Source organism: Vicugna pacos, chromosome 24 (assembly GCF_048564905.1).
Source record: "Vicugna pacos chromosome 24, VicPac4, whole genome shotgun sequence".
Taxonomy (NCBI): Eukaryota; Metazoa; Chordata; class Mammalia; order Artiodactyla; family Camelidae; genus Vicugna; species Vicugna pacos.
In genome coordinates this window covers 20,110,611-20,130,008 of record NC_133010.1, presented here as the reverse complement: position 1 = coordinate 20,130,008, position 19,398 = coordinate 20,110,611, and the positions used below count along the sequence as shown (strand labels likewise).

At 40.6% G+C, this 19,398-nt stretch overlaps 1 long non-coding RNA gene across 2 annotated transcripts in view; it reads left to right on the top strand.

Annotated features, from left to right (window-relative positions):
- The first annotated feature begins 2,190 nt into the window (after window positions 1-2,190).
- The window catches only part of LOC116285309 (uncharacterized), an 84,104-nt gene continuing 66,896 nt past the window's right edge, over window positions 2,191-19,398 (top strand). For both annotated transcript variants that reach the window (XR_012063747.1, XR_004194954.2), the window contains exons 1-2: window positions 2,191-2,451; window positions 3,170-3,299. This is a non-coding gene — a long non-coding RNA (uncharacterized lncRNA). The remainder of the gene's footprint in view (window positions 2,452-3,169; window positions 3,300-19,398) is intronic.

Sequence of the window (19,398 nt, the reverse complement as noted above, 5' to 3'; positions counted from 1 at the left end):
TCTTTTATTTTAATAAGAGATTTCTAACCAAGGGATTGTTTGACATTGTCCCTCTTTCTATGAGTTTTTCCTCTTCTGTTAGAAAGAAAAACAAAGCAAAATATCCTGTGTTACTTTTATTCACCTCTAATTGTGTATAAATAATCAGAGCTGCAGGACCATAAAACAAGCATAAGAAATAGTCCTGCTCAGAAGGGCTTTGTGTTCTGTGAGCTTTATTATTGCTTCTACTGAGACCTAAACATTGGCCCAGAATTGCCCATAGAGCATCTCCTGGCTCATTTAATATTTTTTGTCTATTAATACTAAGGTAGAATTGTACAATAGAGGGTAAGAAATGTTTCAGTTTTTCATGTCTCCCCTGCCCCACCTTCCAATTCAAAAAGTGCCACTGCTTTTTAATTTTTATTTTAAGTTGCAGTAAAATACACACAGCATAAAACTTACTGTCTTAACCATTTTAAAGTGTCCTGTTCAGTAGTGTTAAATACATTCATATTGTTGTACAGTCCATCTCCAGAAATCTTTTCATCTTGCAAACTGAAGCTCTGCACCTATTAAACAATAACTCCCCATTTCACTCTCCTCTCACCCTTGGTAACAACGATTTCACTCTGTTTCTATGAATTTGACTATTTTAGATAACTCATACAAGTGAAATCATGCAGTATTTGTCCCTCTGTGACTGGCTTATTTCACTTAGCATAATGTCCTCAAGGTTCACCCATGTTGTAGCACGATACAGGATTTCCATTCTTTGTGAGGCTGAATAATATTCCATTTATGTAAACACCAAACTTCATTTATCCATTCGTTCATTAATGGATATGTGTTGCTTCTGTGTTTTGATTATTGTGAATAATGCTGCTGTGAACATAGGTGTATAAGATATTTGTCCCAGTCCCTACTTTCAATTCTTTGGGGTACCCAGCAGTGAGACTGGTGGATCATATTGTAGTTTTATTTTCACTCTTTTGAGGAAACATCATACTGTTTTCCATAGCAACTGGACCATTTTACATTCTTACCAGGAGTGCATAAGGGTTCCAATTTCTCTGCATCCTTGCCAACTCTTATTTTCTGTTTTTTTTTTTTTTTTGATAGTAGCCATTCTCATAGGTGTGAGGTGATACCTGCTATGGACTGAGTATTTATATGTTGAAATCCTAATCCCAGTGTGATGGTATTTGAAGATGGAGCATTTAAGAGGTAATCAGGTCATGAGGATTAATAAGAGTAGTGACCTTGTAAGAAGAAGCCAGAGAGCTAGCTTGCTTTTTCTGCCATGTGAGGATTGGCTGCGAAGCAGCTATCTGCAACCTGGAAAAGGACCTTCACTGTAACCTGTCTACACTGGCGCCCTAATCTTGTACTCCCAGCATCCAGAACAGTATGAAATAAATACTTGTTGATAAGCCACCCAGTCTGTGGTATTTTTTATGCTAGCCTGAGATGACCAAGAAGTACCTCATTGTGGGTTTGATTTGCATTTCCTTAATGATTAATGATGGGCATCTTTTCGTATGCTTCTTGGCCATTCTGCATACCTCTGTGCCTCTTGATAACTCTGCTTGACCATTTAAGGAGATGTGTTTGCTAACAGGCTGCATGTATTCTGAGACATTCTGAACATCTCTGCTGCATGTTGACCTGTAAACATGAGTCTCCTAGGGATAAAATCACTTACTCATTTAATATTACTTAATTAAATTGAATTTTTTTTTCTGATTCAGAAGTAAAAGAAAGCTTTAGTCTTTGATGAGAGAATAAAGGTGCGAAGCCGATATCTAGAGCACACGCTTTCGGTGACAGGCCTTGGGCAGGGCCATTTTATAGGGCCCTCCGCAGAGGGGTGGGGCAGGGTAGGGAGAGGAGGGGAGGGGGGAAGCGGTGGAGAGGGAGGGGAGGGTTCTCACTGGGCATGCGCAGCTGTGCTGGTCTCGCATCAGACCCGTTCCCGTCGCTCACGGCCTCACACCGCCAACTTCAAATTTAACTTTTGTAACACAAGAAAAGAAAGAAAGAAAGAAAAGAAAGAAAGAAAGAAAAGAGAAAGAAAGAAAGAAAGAAAGAAAGAAAGAAAGAAAGAAAGAAAGAAAGAAAGAAAGAAAGAAAGAAAGAAAGAGAGAAAGAGAGAAAGAAAGGAAGGAAGGAAGGAAGGAAGGAAGGAAGGAAAAGAAAAGAAAGAAAGAAAGAAAACTTGTGAACCATCTCCAGAAATCTTTTCATCTTGCAAACTGAAGCTCTTCCCCACCACAGAGGGTCAGCCTTTATAGGGAGGACTTTCGGCTCACCATATCCCACAGTGCCGTTCTCCAGGCACTGGCGGGAAAACAAACCAAGCGCAGTTCACGACGAGGAGGGCTGAGAAGATGGCGGTGGCGGTCTGGGAAGGAGAGGACAGAAGTTGCGAGGGCAGAGGGAAGACTGGGCAGGGACCGCAGGGAGAAGGTAAGAGGGGGCGACTTTCAGGCTCAAAGCGCAGGAGAGACAGAGCCGCTCTTGGTGAGGGTTGGGGAAGGAAGCTCATGAACTTTTCCTGTCAGAAGGAAAGGCCACATGCTAGAAGGTTCTCCCGTAAGATCTGTTCGTTGTCTTAGGCTGCGTCTCCCCAGAAGCAGGCACTGAAACGAGGATTTGAGTCCAAGTAGTTTGTTTGGGAGGAGATCTCAGGAAACGGCCGTCAGACGGTGGAGAAGGGCTGCAGGGGAGAGAAGCCAGCCACTCTAGGGCGCGGTGGAGCTGCTGTTGTGGGCAGCGGCCCTCAAGCCCCGACGAGCTCCGGCCCCAGAGCTACTCCCCTGAAGGGTGAGGACGTGAGCTCCTTGTCCTCTCACTCCTGTCCGTCCCGCTGACAGCGGCTCCCAGGGGTGTAAGCTCCGCACCGTTTCTGGCCCACCCTGTAAGCAGACGCGGACTGGACTGAGCGCAGGGGACATCGGGCGGGAGGCGCGGGCCGCGGCTGAGTGCGGGGAGCAGGACGAGTGGTGCTGGCGGCGTCTGCCGCGCTGAAACTCCTACTGAATGCTTCCAAAATGTTGTTCTTATTTTATTATTATTAAATTATATATTTTATTATGAAAATTTTGTTGTTTTCGTCAATTGTAAGATAGACCCTTCTCCCCAGTTTTAACACTACTAAAATTAGAACCCCACTCATAATCCACAGGACATCTTTCAGTTGCTTGTGGGCAGCCGGTGGTTGTGACAGAGCTTTCCTTGCTTGTGCATGGATGACCTTGGATATTATTCTTGGCGTGACTGGACAACTGCAATCTCTTGATGTCTCCAGTCAAAAGGTATTTAAGAACCATTTGAAAAAGTAGTATCTTCATTGTCTTTAAAAAAAAAAAACCAACCCAAAATAAACCTTTCACTGATATCTTTGGGGGAGTACAAGATAGGACCAGTATCAAAACTTGCAGAATGAGTATCAGCAGCCTGGAAGAAAATTCTGGAGGTAGAGCTCTCACTTATTAGGTTGAGTTGTATGAAATTGCCGTTTTTTGATCACAAATGTCAGCAGTTTCATTTGGTTTCTTATATTTAAAAAGTTGCATCAGTAGCATTGTTGATGAGGATGAAATTGTGTGCAAAAGTATGGACACTAATGAGTCTGAATTAAATATCTGAAAGAGCTGGACTCTGAATATATAAAGAAGTCTTAACCAATTTATTTCATTTATATTTTCTTTCTCTTTATATATGACAAGGATAATATTTTAAAAAATCATCCCAAGTAAGTCTAAGAGCATTTGCAAAAGTGTAAAATAAAATTTTACACGATAAGAATACATTGTGTCATACTTAAAACAGTAGTTTTCCTTTCTTAAATTTTCCTCCCCTTTTATAAAATGATGGGATATCAAAAAGTGTCTCAGATTTGGTGAAATAAGATATTTATTTTTTCTCATGGATATATTACACTGCATTTATCATACTGACATTTTATATCTTAATAAATGCTAAACTAAGTTCCCCTCTTTAATTCTTTATAAAAATCACTTGATTTTTTTTTGGATATTTCTTCTGTATGAATTTTATGAATAAGTTCACTGAGTTCTTTAAAAAGTTCAGTTGGAATTGCACCGATTTTGTAGATTAATTTTGTGGAAAATGCAGGCAATCCATCCAAGAGAATGGAATATCTCCCCATTATTTCAGATCATTTTCTACATCCTTTATTAAAGTTTAAATTTTTTTCCCACAAAGGATTTATGGATTCTTGATTTAGTTACTTCTTAGATATTTTACAATTTTTGTTGCTGTTGTGAACTGTGCCCTATTTTTTAAAGGTAGATTTTTCTAGTTGATTATGCTTGGTTTGGACCAGAAATAGGCACATTTTTTCTATAAAGGACCAGATAGTGAATGTTTTAGATTTTGTAGTCACATTAAGTCTTTGTTGAGTATTCTTTTTCTTTTTTTACAACTCTTGAAAATGTAAAAATTATTAGTTGGTGGAGGCTTACCAAGACAGATTTTTGTGGGGATTTGGTCCTCAGGGTCTTAGTTTTCCAATTCCTGATGTAGAACATTGCTATTGATTTATATGTTGCTCTTTTATTCTGTAACTTTGTTGAGCTCTGTTATTCTAATGGTATTTTGTTAGTTTTTTTTTTTACATAGATGATCATCTGCAAATAATAGCATTTTTATCTCTCCCCTTTTCCTTCTAATTCCTTTTACTTTTTTTTCCTTTTCCTATAGGATTGGGCAGGACTTTCACTGTAATGATCAACAGCTATAGTGAGAGAGGGCATCCTTATCTTGTTCTTGTCTTAAAGGGAATGCATTTCAAGTTTCCCTCTTAAGTATATATTTATTGAAAATTTTGGTATATAATCTTCACAAAGTTAAGAAATTTTGCTTCTAGTCTTAGTCTGCTAGGGTTTTTTTAAAAAAGCCGTAAGTGGTAAGTTTGATCAGAAGCTTTTCCTTCATTATTTGAGATAGTGCAATTTGCTTCCTGTAGCCTTCTAGTGAGGTGGATGAATTTGATAAATTGCCATATAGTGAATCATCCTTGCATTCTTGGGATAGACCTTATTTGACCAGGTTTCAAATGGCTATTATTTTATTTAAGGTTTCTACCTTATCTATATTCATAAGTGAAAGAGGCCTACAAATTTCTTTTCTTATCACGTCCTTACCTGATAATGTAATCAAGATTACACTTCCTTCTTGCTTTTTAAAATAAAATTTGTTCTGTTAGGCTTTCTCCAGTTTTTTGAGTTGAATTATCTCATTTGGTTATAATCTTCTTATTTTCTAGTAAATATGTTTAAAAATATAAATTCCCCTTTAATAGTGCTTTAGCTGTGTCCTCCAAAATTTGACGTATAGTGCTTCATTATCATTTAATTCTAAATATTAATTTTCTTTTAAATCAAATGTTATTTAAAACCTTGCAAAAAAGTTGCAAAACATAGTATTATTTTATAATATGCTTTTTAATTTCAATATTTATAATATTTTTAAGGAAATATTGTTTTTAATTTCTGATTTTGTTGCATTATAGTTGGAGACATAGAATTTATTGAGGTTACCTTTATGGTCTAGTACATGGTCTTGTTTTGTAAGTGATGTAGGTGTCTTATAATTTATTTATGCATTCTCCTACTGATAGACATCCTAGTTTTGTTCCAGTTTTGTAAACATAAAAAATACTACAACAAACATCCTTGGATCTGTTACAATGAATGAAGTCCAGAAATAGTTCAAAGAATATATTGTAACCTGATACATAAAAGTAATATTTCAATTCAGGGAGGAAGGATGATTTATTTATTGAATGATGCTGGTATAATTAACATTTTTTATGTAGGACAGAAACTCATATTCCTTTCTTACATACAGAGAAAATAATCTCCAGTTACAATGACTTAAATGTAAAAAAATAAAAATATTAGGAGAAAAGTTGATAGAATATTCACTTAATTTTAGAAAAAAATTTAAGACATTCTGGAAACCTGGAAATAATAAAGGGGAAAAAAGTGAACAGATTTGAATGTGTAAAAAATTTAAATGTTTTATGTCTGAATATGACACAGATAATGCTAAAACTTTTTCTTCATGTCATCCTAAGGTCAAATAAATGTTTAGGTCCTGGATTTTGTCTGGTGAGGACTGGTGCAATCTTATTACAAAGCCTGCATAACTATACCTAAATATATATCTACATAATTATATCTGATGTTGTTGTAACAGGATTTTGTTCTAATAATTATGTCTCTTGAAATCACATCTCTACATTCTGGAAGTTTAACAGACCCTATAAGATAATTCTTTACTGGAGATTATTGTGTGGAAAAGGTTACATAATTCATACCACTCCAGAATCTAAAATGTTAATATGTATGTGTGTGTGTTGAAGTTTCTTTTAGAGAGGGTTTTGGAAATTTCATTAAATGAGTGATAGAGGTGGTATGATGGCTGAAAAGAATTTAAGAGTAATTAGAGTTCTTTTGTTTGGCATTTAGGTAGCAAAACATTTAGCCGTGGCTGACATGCAAATATACATTTGTATATTTCTTTTTAAAAGGTACTTTGTTAACAGACACCAGATTTTTTTTTCCTAGCTCTGATTAGTTATAAATGGATCAACTAAAGTATTGTTTTGCTCCACTAGCACACTAAAGGAGGATTCACTCTTTTAAATCTTTAGAAAGACATTTATTACTCTAGTTCACTAAGATCAATGGTTATAAATTAGGATGTTTCCTCCGAAATTAGGTTTATGACCAGGGTCTCATTTATTTTATTTTATTTTATTTTATTTTATTTTATTTTATTTTATTTTTTTCCAGGATCTCATTTAATCAGGAAAAGATGATATTGTTCTATTCCAGTCTTACCTGTAGATGAGGACACTGGGGCCAGAGGGATTAAGTAACTTTTCGAGTTATGAATAGCAGAGCTGGGACTAGACCCTTCTAGCTGTTGTTACGTTAATAGTGAACCAGGCTGCAAAGATAGGTGGCAGAAAAAGAGTAGTACCAAAGGCACTGTCTCAAAGGCTCTTAAATTAGGACTATAATAAATGTCTCCCCCAAAATTTCATACTGTCCTAGTAGATGATATTTTATGGGCAATACCCACTTCCTGACACTTTCTTTTGCTTTCTGAGAGAGTCCACTGAAAGCTGATGCCTGCACGGCCACATCCTAATTGTATATGCCCTGAGTTCCTGACACTTCAAATGTCAATGTTTGTGTGCATCTGGAGAATTGTTGAGTGAGCAGATAAGGGCAGGGAGAAGTGACTTAAAGGATTTGATTGGGCAGCAATAAAAGAGGAGACTGCTAGTTTGATACATGTGTTGAATCTCTCCTACATGGATCATTACATTACCTACTTCATTTTAACAATGTAGTTAACTCTAGTAGAATGTACTTGGGCTTCTGTTTCAAGATTAATTGTGATTTCTTTACACTTCAAGTTCAAGACTCATAAAACAGACATGAAGAAGTGGAAGAAGCAAGTGGACACTTTTTTAGAAAAGGGAGGAGTTGGCTGTGAGGAGTAGTTGGGGGATATTTAGGAGGAGGTGTGTGTAAGTTTGCTTGAGGTCTAGGAGGAAGAATGATATGATGCACATTTGTTCCATTCCCTCTCATGATGATATACACTGGTCAGAAGTTTTCAAACTCACATGATGTTAGGACAAATGATGTCCTGTTGATTCAATATCTCTTGTATCTGCCCTCTTGCTTCCTGCCCCTACTGTTAAATCTGTATTTTAGTCCATCATATCTTGCTTGGGAAATTTCAATGGGTCTTCTCATTAGCCTCATTACTAACTAGCATCACTCCTTTTCTGATCCATTTTCTATGCTACGTCCAGTATGATATTAAAAAAAAATGTAAATCCTATTCCATTATTTTTTGTTTGAAACTCTTCAGGGCCTCCCAACTGCCTGAGGATAAGGCTTAAAATTCTCTGGTAGTTAAGTTCTGGCCCCTGAACTCTCCACCTGTATCTCCCATTGCACTCCTCTGGTTGGCCCCATACTTCATTCAATCATCCATTGAATAACTGTTTACTGAGTGTCCACTGTGTACCACGGGGTGTGCTGCATCCTAGGATGTAACGGAAACATGTCAGTACCCCCAGAGGAAGAGAGCTGGCCATGGCTGTAGGGTGGCACATGAGCACATGGAAAGGTGTTCATCACCATTAGTTATTAGGCACGTGCAAATTAAAACCTCAATGAGATATTACACCTATTGGAATGGGTAAAAGTAGAAAACAAAACAAAATAAAAGCCTGGCAGTACCTAGCCTAACTGCTAGCGAGGATGTGAAGCAGCTGGAACTTTCATACATCCCTGGGGGGAATACAAAACAATACAGCCACTTTGGAAAATAATTTTGCGGTCTCTCATTTACCATACAACCCAGCAATTTTACTTCTAGGTATTTACCCAGGGAACATGAAAACTGATGTTCACACAAAAACGTTTATGTAAATGTTTAGAGCAGCTTGATTTGTGATTGCCCCACACTGGAAAGAAAACCCCAGTGTTCTTCAACTTGTGAATGGTTACACAGACTTGGTATATCCACACCATGGAATACTACTCAGCCAAGAAAATAAATGTGCTTCTGATGTACATAATAACATGGAGGAATCTTAAGTGTATTATGTAAAGTGAAAAATGCCAGGCTTTCAAAGCTATGTACTGTATGACTTTCTTGAAGAGGGAAATCTGTATGTACAGAAAACAGGTCAGTGGTTGCCAGAGGCTGGTGGGGAGGGAGGAGTGATTGACTACAAAGGGGCCAAGGGGAGCATTTGGGGTTGAATGAACTGTTCTATATTTTGATTGTGGGTGTGGTTACATGATGATAGACATTTGGAAGAAGTCACAAAACTATGCACTAAGAAGGGTAAATTTTAATGTAGATAAATTGTATCTCAATGAAAAAAAAATCCTTGTTTTGATATAAGAGCCAGCTGGCTGTATCTATAATTTCAGCATCTAGTTAGTCCCACTGTCTGCCATTTGCACTGGGCTGTGGGGCTGCCCAGGTTTGCAGTCCTCTCCTTCCCTGGGGGAGCAGCCTTGCAAACAGCCCACATATTCATACCCAACTCTGTATCCACTGCACCCTGACTCCAGGTTCTGGAGCCTGTTGAATAACCTGATGGGTAATTTATTAAATTTGAATGATAAATTAATAGTCATCTTTTTTTCTCTATTCGCACTACATTAATCATTCAGATGCATTTTAAGGATTATACTTTCTACCTTTCGCAAACTAATAATTTTTCTGAATGAAGCTACATAGCTCCTTTGAGAACTGTTATTGTTCTTTCTGGATTTCCTCTCTTTCTCAGGGATTTCTAGTCTCTACTGAAGAGTCTAGAGAAAAATGCAGAAGTAACTGAGAGAATTTCTTATTGCTTCACTCTTCTATCCAGTGCCTGTCAGTCCTGAGTATTGCTTTGGGAACTGTGATCATTTTACCTACAGCTCCTGTGCCTGCAGGGCTGAGTACATGGTTCCCAGGACATAGTGATTCCAGAACAAGTAGCTGACTTGTCTTTTCCTTGAATATACTTCCTGTTTTCTCGGGTTGGATTTGAGTTTACCAGGCGTTAGGAACCAGTGCTAAATGAATGAAAATGTAATTCTAACCTAGAGAAATACAGTGGTTAAATAGGAATATTCTCTGCATTTCCTGGGCTCTTTCTTAATTCAGATGAAAAGAGGAGGGGGTAGTTCTTGGACTCTAAATTATTATTTTTCGTTTTAATTTTCTTGCTTTACTATGATTTTAGTCCACTTTCTCCAAGCTGAATTTTAATATTTCCCAAGATGCATCTGGATTCAGTTCTACTGAAACAAAATATGTCCAGTCATAATTCTTTCTACATTAAAATAGAACTCTGATTTCTCTTTGAGTGTAAAGAAGTGTTCACTGTCCAGAGCCAGCAGAGAAAGGCGAGGGGCCTCCTTCCCACCCTCCTGCCCCCTCCCAGTTTAATGACATGGTAGAGAGGGTGGGGCAGAGGCCAAGACACAGCATTTCCTGAAGCCCTGAGTCCTCACTGAAGCAGCTTTCAAGCACTTTCCCTTCCTGCAACCAAGGCCAGCATGCTTTCACAATTCCACAGCTGACCCTGCTGCACAGATTAATTTATTTTTCCTGAATCCATCTTGTCAAAAAATTCCAGGGCCAGGAACCTAGCTATTTCCAAATCAACCTTTCACCCCAGTGTTTCCCAGTGATGTTCTTAAGGAAGGGAGAAATATGGTTTGTTTCAGACCAGGTGGCTCAGCTGACCTGGGACAGGTCGCGGATCCTTCTCCTGCAGCTTCTGCCTTGAGTGGGCCACTCTGTGAGCCAAAGTTTTGTTCAATTAAGCCAATGAGATGGCAGCTCAAAAGGAACCTGCCAGATGCCTGCCTGGGCATTCTTACTGGTCCACTATCTTCCTAGTTCCAAGGCCAGCTTAATCCTATTTTCACCAAGATGTTTTCTCCAAGCATTGACTTTCCATGGGTGATGGCATGTTTCCCCTCTAAGGTTTAAGGTCCTGGTTATATATCTTTGGAACTCTCACACGGTGCTTAACATAACATACATTTGCTCACAAATACTTGGGGACGTTTCTGCAGTCTCTGTTTCATCTTTTTTTGGAGCATGGATCTAATTTGCAGGCAAGTAGGTGCCTCCCAGCCTAAGAGGCCCTGAACTTTCTGGGAGGCTTGGCTAAGTGTCCAGATTTTCACCTCCACTGCTGTAGTCTCCTAGCTTAGTCTGAGAACCACCCACAGCAGAGGAACTTAAAGCTTTTGTTTTCTTTGCTTACCTGTGTCTGTCTCTGCCTCAGTTTCACCGCCACTGAATGACGCTGACACCGATAATGATAATGATAATAGCAGCAGGGAACATGGGAGGCAGCTTAGCTCGTGTGGATTCTGCAGGCGGAGTACCTAGGTTATTTTCTCTCTCTGCTGCTTTGCTTTGATGTGTGACCTTGGGCAAGTTGCCTGACCTCTTTGTATCTTAATTTTTCATTTATAAAACAGGGACAGTAGTCTCTATTTCACAGCGATGTTTTGAAAAATGAATTCATGTTTGTAAAGTTCTTAAAATTCCCTGGTGTCTATTATTGTTGGTTGAATGCTTACAAAATGTCAGGTATTAGTGAGGGCATCTCACATATTTTATTTAAATCCTTACAACAACTGTGTAAGATGAATATCCTTATACTCATTTTATAGGCAAGGAAAGTAAGGCTTAGGAACTCACTTAAATCATCTGGCTAGTAAGTGGTAGAGCCAATATTAAAACCTAAGGCTCCCTGTATCTGAAGCCTTGCTCCTAACCAGTTAGCCAGTCTGTCTTCTCATGCTAATGTGGTTGATCATAAATACATGGTATATTAATTCTGGTAGCTGACTTTCTTTTTAATCTGGATTTGGAGGGAAATGCAGACCCCTCTTTTTTTTTTTTTTCCTGCTTCCACGACCTCTTCTTTCCCATCATGGGTGGCAAAATACCTTGCCATCATCTTGGAGTAAAGTGGCAGCTAAGACAACCATCACTCTCACAGCTCTTCAGACCTTCTTTTGAGGTTTTGAGGATGGCTGAGTCCCTCAGGGAGCTGGGCATTCATGAAGGCACAACTGCCTGGATTGGGAGAAATTTTGGGTGACAGAGGAGATTTTGTGGTTATACTTTTGGTTTTATTTCCAGATTGCTCCTATGACTGGTTAATCATTTTTTCTAGAGTTGAGGCTGCAGACATACCTGATAGACTTGTACCATCTAATTAGCCATGTTATCCAGTAGACCTAGGCTTGAATGCTTCTTTCTGCCTTACGGGGTAAGCCTAGAAAATCGTTTAACCTCTATGAAGTTCTCCCAGAAGAAAAAGAGAAACACTTGAATGATCAGGTTCTGGAGGGAGTTAATAGTATATGTGATGTCTCTTCGTAGGCACTCTGCTAAGTATTTGTTTTCAGTCTAGAGCCAACAAGCATTGGCAAGACTTTAAAAAAAAAAATAACAGAAGGGCTTTTTAATGCACCAGACTTAACCCTTATCACTAAATAGAAAACATTCAGTGCATGTCCTATGGACTCGAATGATAACTCAGCCCTAGCCAGGCACTTGACTGAAGTACATATTCATCCTCTCAACTCCCATGTAAGATAGGAATTGTCTCTATTCTGCACTTGAAAAAACTGAGGTTCAGAGAAGTAATTTGTCCAAGGTCATACGACTGATTGATCAGGAGAGTCAAGATTGATCCCTGTGACTCTTAAGCAGTGCCATCTTTCTATGAAAGGGAGAACACAGATGTCTTTCATTCATTCATCAAATGTTTGTTATCATTTGATATGTGCTTGGCACAGTTTTAGAGGCTATGTGTGTAATACAAAGAAACATATGTGGGAGCTTACACTCTAGGTGAAGAAACAATCACACAGCTATTGCAAACTTAAGAGCCTGAACTCTGCCTACTCACTGTACCTTGCCCCTACAAAACACTTGAAAATTATGCATAAAATAAACAAATATTTTTAAAGTAGGTAATTCTTAAGTAGATAATTCTTTATTAAATTCAATAATATAAAAAAAAATCAGAAACTGACAGAAGGGTTAGAAGGACAGGATAAGTAATTTTTTTCCCTAAACCATTTGAGATTAACTTGCTGACCTGATGCCCTAGTACCCCTAAATACTTAAGTATTTAGGCAAAGAAATTCTCCTGTATAACCAAACTACAACCATCCACATCAAGAAATTACATTACATTATTAATTATTAATACATTACCAGCATTACTACTTTAAATCTGTGATGTTAGGCATCTCACAACTTACTTTGACTTTTGCTGGGATGGGAATCAAAAGTTTTACTTCTGGCCTAGAATCTGAATGATAACAGGGAGATTCCTGGTCACGCTGAGGATCTGATTGTGTCTTTTTTTTTTTAACTGAAGTAACTTTGGTTTATAACATTATATAAGATTTATGTGTACACCATTATATTTCTACCTCAATGTACCCTACAGTCTGCTCACCACCAAAAATTTAGTTTCTGTCCATCACCTTAAAGTTAATCCCCTTTACCCATTTCACTGTCACCCCAGCCCCTCCTCCTCTGGTAACCCTTACTGTGTTCTCTGTATCTGTGTGTTTGTTTTTAAACAGAAATGTTTAAATTGTATAAATGAGCTCATAGAAATGTAGAGGAAATCTCCAAGGTCCAAAAAAGAGGAGGAGCTAAATAGCAAAGTGGTACATGCCAGCATCGATGTTGGGGCTCTCCTGGGGACTGGGTGGCTGGTGGTCTTTCAAACTAGAAGCATGGGTTTTAATGCCCAAAGATTAGAGGGAATCTGAGACTTGCATAAATCTGGGACCCTCGAAGGGCCACACTCTCAGTGAAAGGATGAAATTGAGGAGGGGAAATTAACCAACAGCAAAGTAAGACAAGGAAACTTTGCCTGGAATCTGGGTGGGATTAAGATGTGTCCTGTGAGAATCCATAACAAAAGTTCCCTTAGGCAAGTTTGGCGTTTGAATTGAAACTACATATGTGGTCCAGGAGCACCCCGTACCGCCAAGCCAACTGACTAAAAATAGTGCTTCTGTGATATTAACCCTGGGGCACCTGCTAGAAGGAAATGCAAAATGGATCTGGAGGGAGATAGACAGGGTTCTACAGGTAAAGCCCCATAGACTATGAACTCACCAGCTCAAATCCCCAAACACATACACATTCACACACACCCCACCATGAGCCAGCATTAGTACACACAGTGTCTGTGGAAGATGCCACAGAGTAGCAAGGATTTGACAACTCCATGAGTTGGAACTTCAAGGCTAGCGTGGCCTGGGGCTGACAGTGAGTGGACAGGCTGATGTCCTCAGTGTGAAGATCTGGCTGCACAAAGACAAGGAGGTGGGTCTTGGTGAGTCCCAAGGCTTAATGATAATGAGTGGCTGAGACTGGCAGGAGGTGAAAGTTTTGTTTAGGGGGTAGTGAAAGATAAAACTGAAATACTAAATTAAGACCAAGTTGTGAAAGACTTTGAAAATCTTACCAAAGGTGGAGAGGTGACATGATGAAAAGTTTAAAAGAAGTCTTTCCAGAATGTCTGGTGATGCTTAGAAAATGCAAGGAAGAAGTTAGAAAGGAGGACTAGGACTGGTCCAGTGGGACACATGGCAGGTCAGGAAAGGGATAGAAGAGAAGTAGCCTGACCGTGAGACCTGAAGGAGAGCAGGTGGAGCCCGTTTATTTAATCCAGTAGTTTTCGACTGTGTCCTGCAGTGCAGAGCACTCCTCTGAGGTGGCTCAGGGGGCCCACGGGGGAGAACAGATTGCTTATTTGATTTCATGCAGTTTGGCCCTACATCAGCTTTCATTTGGAAAAACAATTTTGCAGCTTTGAAAGAAAGAGTAGAGCTTTAAAAAATTATTTGATTTTTTTAAAACAAAGAAATAAGCTGAAATCTTAGACCAAAATATCCTAGGTGAGAAGTTATTGAGATGGTATAGTTCTTCTGTACAATTAGGTACTTAACACGTAGTCTTCTTTGGGGAAGAATGTGGTAACAGTTGGTCAACCCCCTCCTGGTAGCTCTGTCCAGCATATTGTCAGCTTTGTGGAAGTCATCCCCACCCCTCAGGTCCTCCAGAACCTTGGCAAAATTGAAAGGAAATGCCTAGGTATGGTGACACCTCCCCACCCACCTGAGGCCTGACTGGCATCAAAACCAGGATTCTGTTTATTCCATGACATGGATGGAGAGCAGAGTTCTGCATCAGAGACAGCACATGCACAGGTGAGAAGGGGCCCTGTGCCTGGATGAACCTACTCTTCTCCTCCGCCTGGGCTGTCCTTCCTTCTCTGTGGCCCGGCATGCCGAGCAGTTTGAGCAGGAGCAGAAGGAAAGGTACAGGGTTTGCATGAGCTTTGCACTGGGGGCGCCCTCATCCTGCTTCGTTAGGTCCTTGGCAGAGGAGGTAAACTGAGCAGGGAGGAGAGGGGAGTTGGGGCCTAGAGTTGGGTTGAAACTGCCTAGAAGATGCAAATTGATAAATAAACATTTAAACAATGAGGCTCTGCTCCTGCCCTGACAAAGTACAAATTGCTAACCTAACCTCCCAGCTGGGATGGCTGCCTCAGTGGAACAAAGGCAGCTTTTATAGTTTCTGTTGTGTTTGTAAACTGACGGCACTGGTCAGTTAAATGGATTTACTCTCACCTGCCTCTGAGGCGGAGGGGAGGGGACAGCTAATCCTCTCTTTCTCAGGGAAACGGTCACCTGATCTGACCAGGAAAGGCCTTGGAGGATATGCCAAATATTAGCCACTTTAAAGTAACTGCCAAATTGCTCGTCAACAATGGGTTCAGTGTCTGGAGGGGGGAGGGCTGGCGAGTGGCTAGCCTTTCCAGCTGGTAACTCATGAGAGGCCTTGGATTCCCCACCCTCTCGAGCCTCCAGTTCCAGGGTTCGAGGCCTTCTCTGGGAAGGGTGGTCTTCAGTGCTCGTGGGTGCTCTGAAAGGGTGTCTCATCCAGGCTCCTTCCTATGGGACGCAGCCTGCTTCCCCTACTTCCCTCTGCAGGGCTGTCACCCAGGCTCAAGGTGTCACCTCATTCATTATTCCAACTGACCTGCTGGAACAGAGAGTCTGGCACTGAGCTCTGACACCCACGCAGACATAGCCAGCCCAAACCTAATCACCTAGGGAGGATCACAGATAAGGCCCGGCCTCCAGTGGCCTCTGGTCTCCTTTCCCCACTCGTCACCCTGCCCCTGTCATCCTACTTCCTCCACCTCAAATGTCAAGGCGTCCTGGCTGGCGTGAGGTGCAGCTACCCAAGGGGAAGAGATGGATGTTTCTGTGCAGGAACATCCTGCTGCTATTTCAGATAGAAGAATCTTGCTCACAGGTGCACAAGCTGGGTGTCTCTAAGGTATAAGGATTCCAAAGGTCTTCACAACCCTTGAATTGAGGAGCAGGAAAAAACATACATCCTTTCCAGAGATTGTTACCCAAGTCCCAAACCAGGCCCACAGCAAAGGGCTGATTTTGAACATGGACTTAGACTTAACCAGGAACATGAGGGATGTAGCCCAGCAGGGCCTTTGAGATGGGGACGAGGTGGGTTTTGGGGCCTTCCCTGACCGTGCCATACACTGGTTTAAAGGAGTTTGGGGATGCAGTACCTACTGCTATGGCCTCACTTGACCAGAGGCATCAAGGCAAAGACCCTTGGTCCCAACCATCTGACTGATGTGTTTAGACTGATGAAGAATTTTCTCTGTGGAGACTCAGATGCCTGTTTCAAGGCCCCAACTCTGAGGCCGAGGCCTGGGACTTAGTGTCCAGCGACAGTCTGCAGTAGTAGGGGAATGACGGCTGACGGAACGGGGCTGAGCTGATGTCGTCTTCACTTGGTTTGGATCTGAGGCTTAGCTCACAAAGACCTCATCCCTCTGGGGGGGGACACCTCCTTTGCTTTCCTGCCATCTTTTCTTTTTTGGGGGGGTTTGCACCTCCTATAAGTATCCCCTGTAATACCTTTCCATGCGTGCATTGCCCCTGAAACTGCTCTAGTCCATGTCTCCAGGGTGTCTGAGTGGCCAAATCCAGGGGCCTTTCCAGTCTCCATCTGAGTGGCTGGTCTCTTGTCCTTTGACTCCTGCCTTCCCTGACCCCACACCTGGTTCTCTCCCTCGTCTAGGCCCCTCAGCTGGCTCCTGTGCATCCTGTAGGGCTCACTTCTCAAATGGAGCTTCTCAGAGAGGACTCTCCTAACACTTGGGATATGCCTTGGGCCCCAAATACGTTCCCTCTCTCATTCTCTCACTGCCCCCTGTTCTTTCCCTCCCTGTACCTGTGATTAGTTTCTCTTTGTGTAGGCTTACTATCTGGTTCCCCTTTCGAGACTCGACCCCACAGGGACACTATGTCTGTGTGTTCATACTCTGCACCAATGCCCAGCACCGTGCATGGCACAGAGTGGATGCTCAGTAAACGTTTGTTGGGTGAGTGAATGGAGGGATGGATGGATGGATGCTTCCAAGGTACTAGGTATGATGCTAAGCATGTAGTGGCATTTAGTGAACTGGGGTGTATCTCAACCTGTGACTTAAGGTGTTGAGGCTCTGGCCTTAAGCTTCTCTCCATCCTCACAGCCCCTGGTAAGGGTCTACTTATGAGGCCGACAGGTGCAGTGCTTAGGAGGGAAGGCTCTGAGTTTACAGCCCAGCTTTTACTTCCTCACTTTGTAATCTTGTTTTTGTTTAATGTCTTTTGCATTGACTAGAATGTTAAGCAAAACATGACATGATAATGCTAGTACTCGGTATTTTTGTTATATTTCTGACTTTAATGGACGTGGTTTTAATATGATGTTGGACTCTCTTTAAGATACATGTTTTTATTGTTTAAGAGTATCCTAGTTCTCCAAGTTGGAAATCTATTGAATAGGTTTTTAGTATCTCTTGGGATGAATCTTTTTCATTAAAAAGTAATCTAAGTTTCCATGTTAATAAATTTTCTAATATGAAACCATCTGGGTAATCCTAGGATAAATGCTATTTGGACATATTGATCAATTATATAATTTACTACTTCAATTCAATTTTCTAAGATTTCATTTAGAATTTTCTCATCTCTAGCAGAGTGATCTTTCTAATATATAAATGCGAGCAAATGGTTCCCAGTTCAGATTTGCCTTGTTTCCTGGGCTTCATCTCTACTACACGTTCTGGAACCTACTCGTCTCACCACACTTAATTCTTCCTTTACCAACTACACTCTGTGCTGAAACCACACCCAGTTACTCGTGGTTTTCTGAATGTGTTATCCTTAGACTAACATGCTTTTGGGCGTCCCCAATCCCCAAGTCTGTTGGCAAAATCTCGCTCATCCTTCAAGTCTTACCCAGAGGTCGCCACCTTCACATGGCCTTCCTCCTCCTCGTCAGCAGAGTTCCCCACCCCCTTTTCTGTGCTCTTTTAACATCCCAGTTCCAGGACTCATTACATTGTATACAAATTATTTGCTTACAGGGCTTTCTTATCCACTAGCCCAGTGGCTTCCAAACTGGGATTCAAGCATCCCAGGGGGTGAGGAAGAGGATTCATGGTGGGGAAGGAAAGAAAATGTTACAACTTCTCTATATTTTTTATTGCCTCCTTTTCACGTTTATTGTATGTGTATGTTTTATTTATATAAGTATGTATTATTTTCAGTACTTATATAAATATAGGTATGTTTTATTATATGTATGCATATTTACACATATACACACACATATAACAACAGATCACTATATGTAGGATATATATATGATTAACAAATAAATTTACATAAACTGGGGATATCTGCTCAAATTTTTTCAACTGATGGGGCAAATGATTAAAAAAAACAATGTTGGAGACCAGTGCACTGGACAGTGAGTGGAGTCCTTGAAGGTGGAGTTGTTTTAGCCTCAGTTTATATCCTCCATCACAGTAGCTGAGACAAGATATATGCCTAATGATAGTTGAAAGATTGAAAATGTTGAGAAAAAAGTAGGCACTTGATAAGTTTTTTTGCTGGAGCTTCCTTAATATAGAAGGAGTAGTAAATTATAAGTAGTAAATTGTATAGTGATCCAACTTAAGTGGTAGTTATTCAGGTTAATTTTTTACAAGAATAAAAATCTTCAAAGGGAGAGGAAACGAACCATTGTGAATTAGATTCATGTCATTAACTCCCAATTTTCAAATGGGAAAACAGTTTTAGGTGACTTCTTATATAGCATGTTTATATTTAAGGTTAGATCTATTCATATTAGATAGAAGGTTACATTTGGGATCTTGGAGTTAAGTTCTGCTGCTAAAATCTTTCTGCAGTGCCTCTGTAATGAGGGATTTATTAATCAATGTTTTTTACAAAAGTGATTCATCCCCACTTACAAGAAATATCCAGCTACTGAAACAGGATACAGATATGAAATACAGCAGCTTGTCTGACTATAGGAACAGTCTCTCCTGGGGCTGATCTGTAGAATTATTGCAGAGGGTAGTGCTGGAGAGTGTCCCCCACTGTGCCCACAGGTATCACACACAGTAGGAGCCAAGAAAACACGGTGGACAGCAGAGGTCTGAGGGATGGGCAGGCTGAGACCGCATCCTGGCTCCACCACTCGTCAGCAGTTTCAAGGTGGATGGAACACATGACATCTGATTGAAAAAAAGGGGGGGGGGCGGAGTGGGGGGGGGTAAAAGCTCCATCACTGGGCCATGCTGAGGATTAATTGAGGCAGCGTGTATGAAAGCTCTTCATGTAGCACCTGACAGTGCATTGGTTAAGATGCATCCAGCTGTGGGCAGAAAAGACCCTTACACACACTGGCCTAAATAAC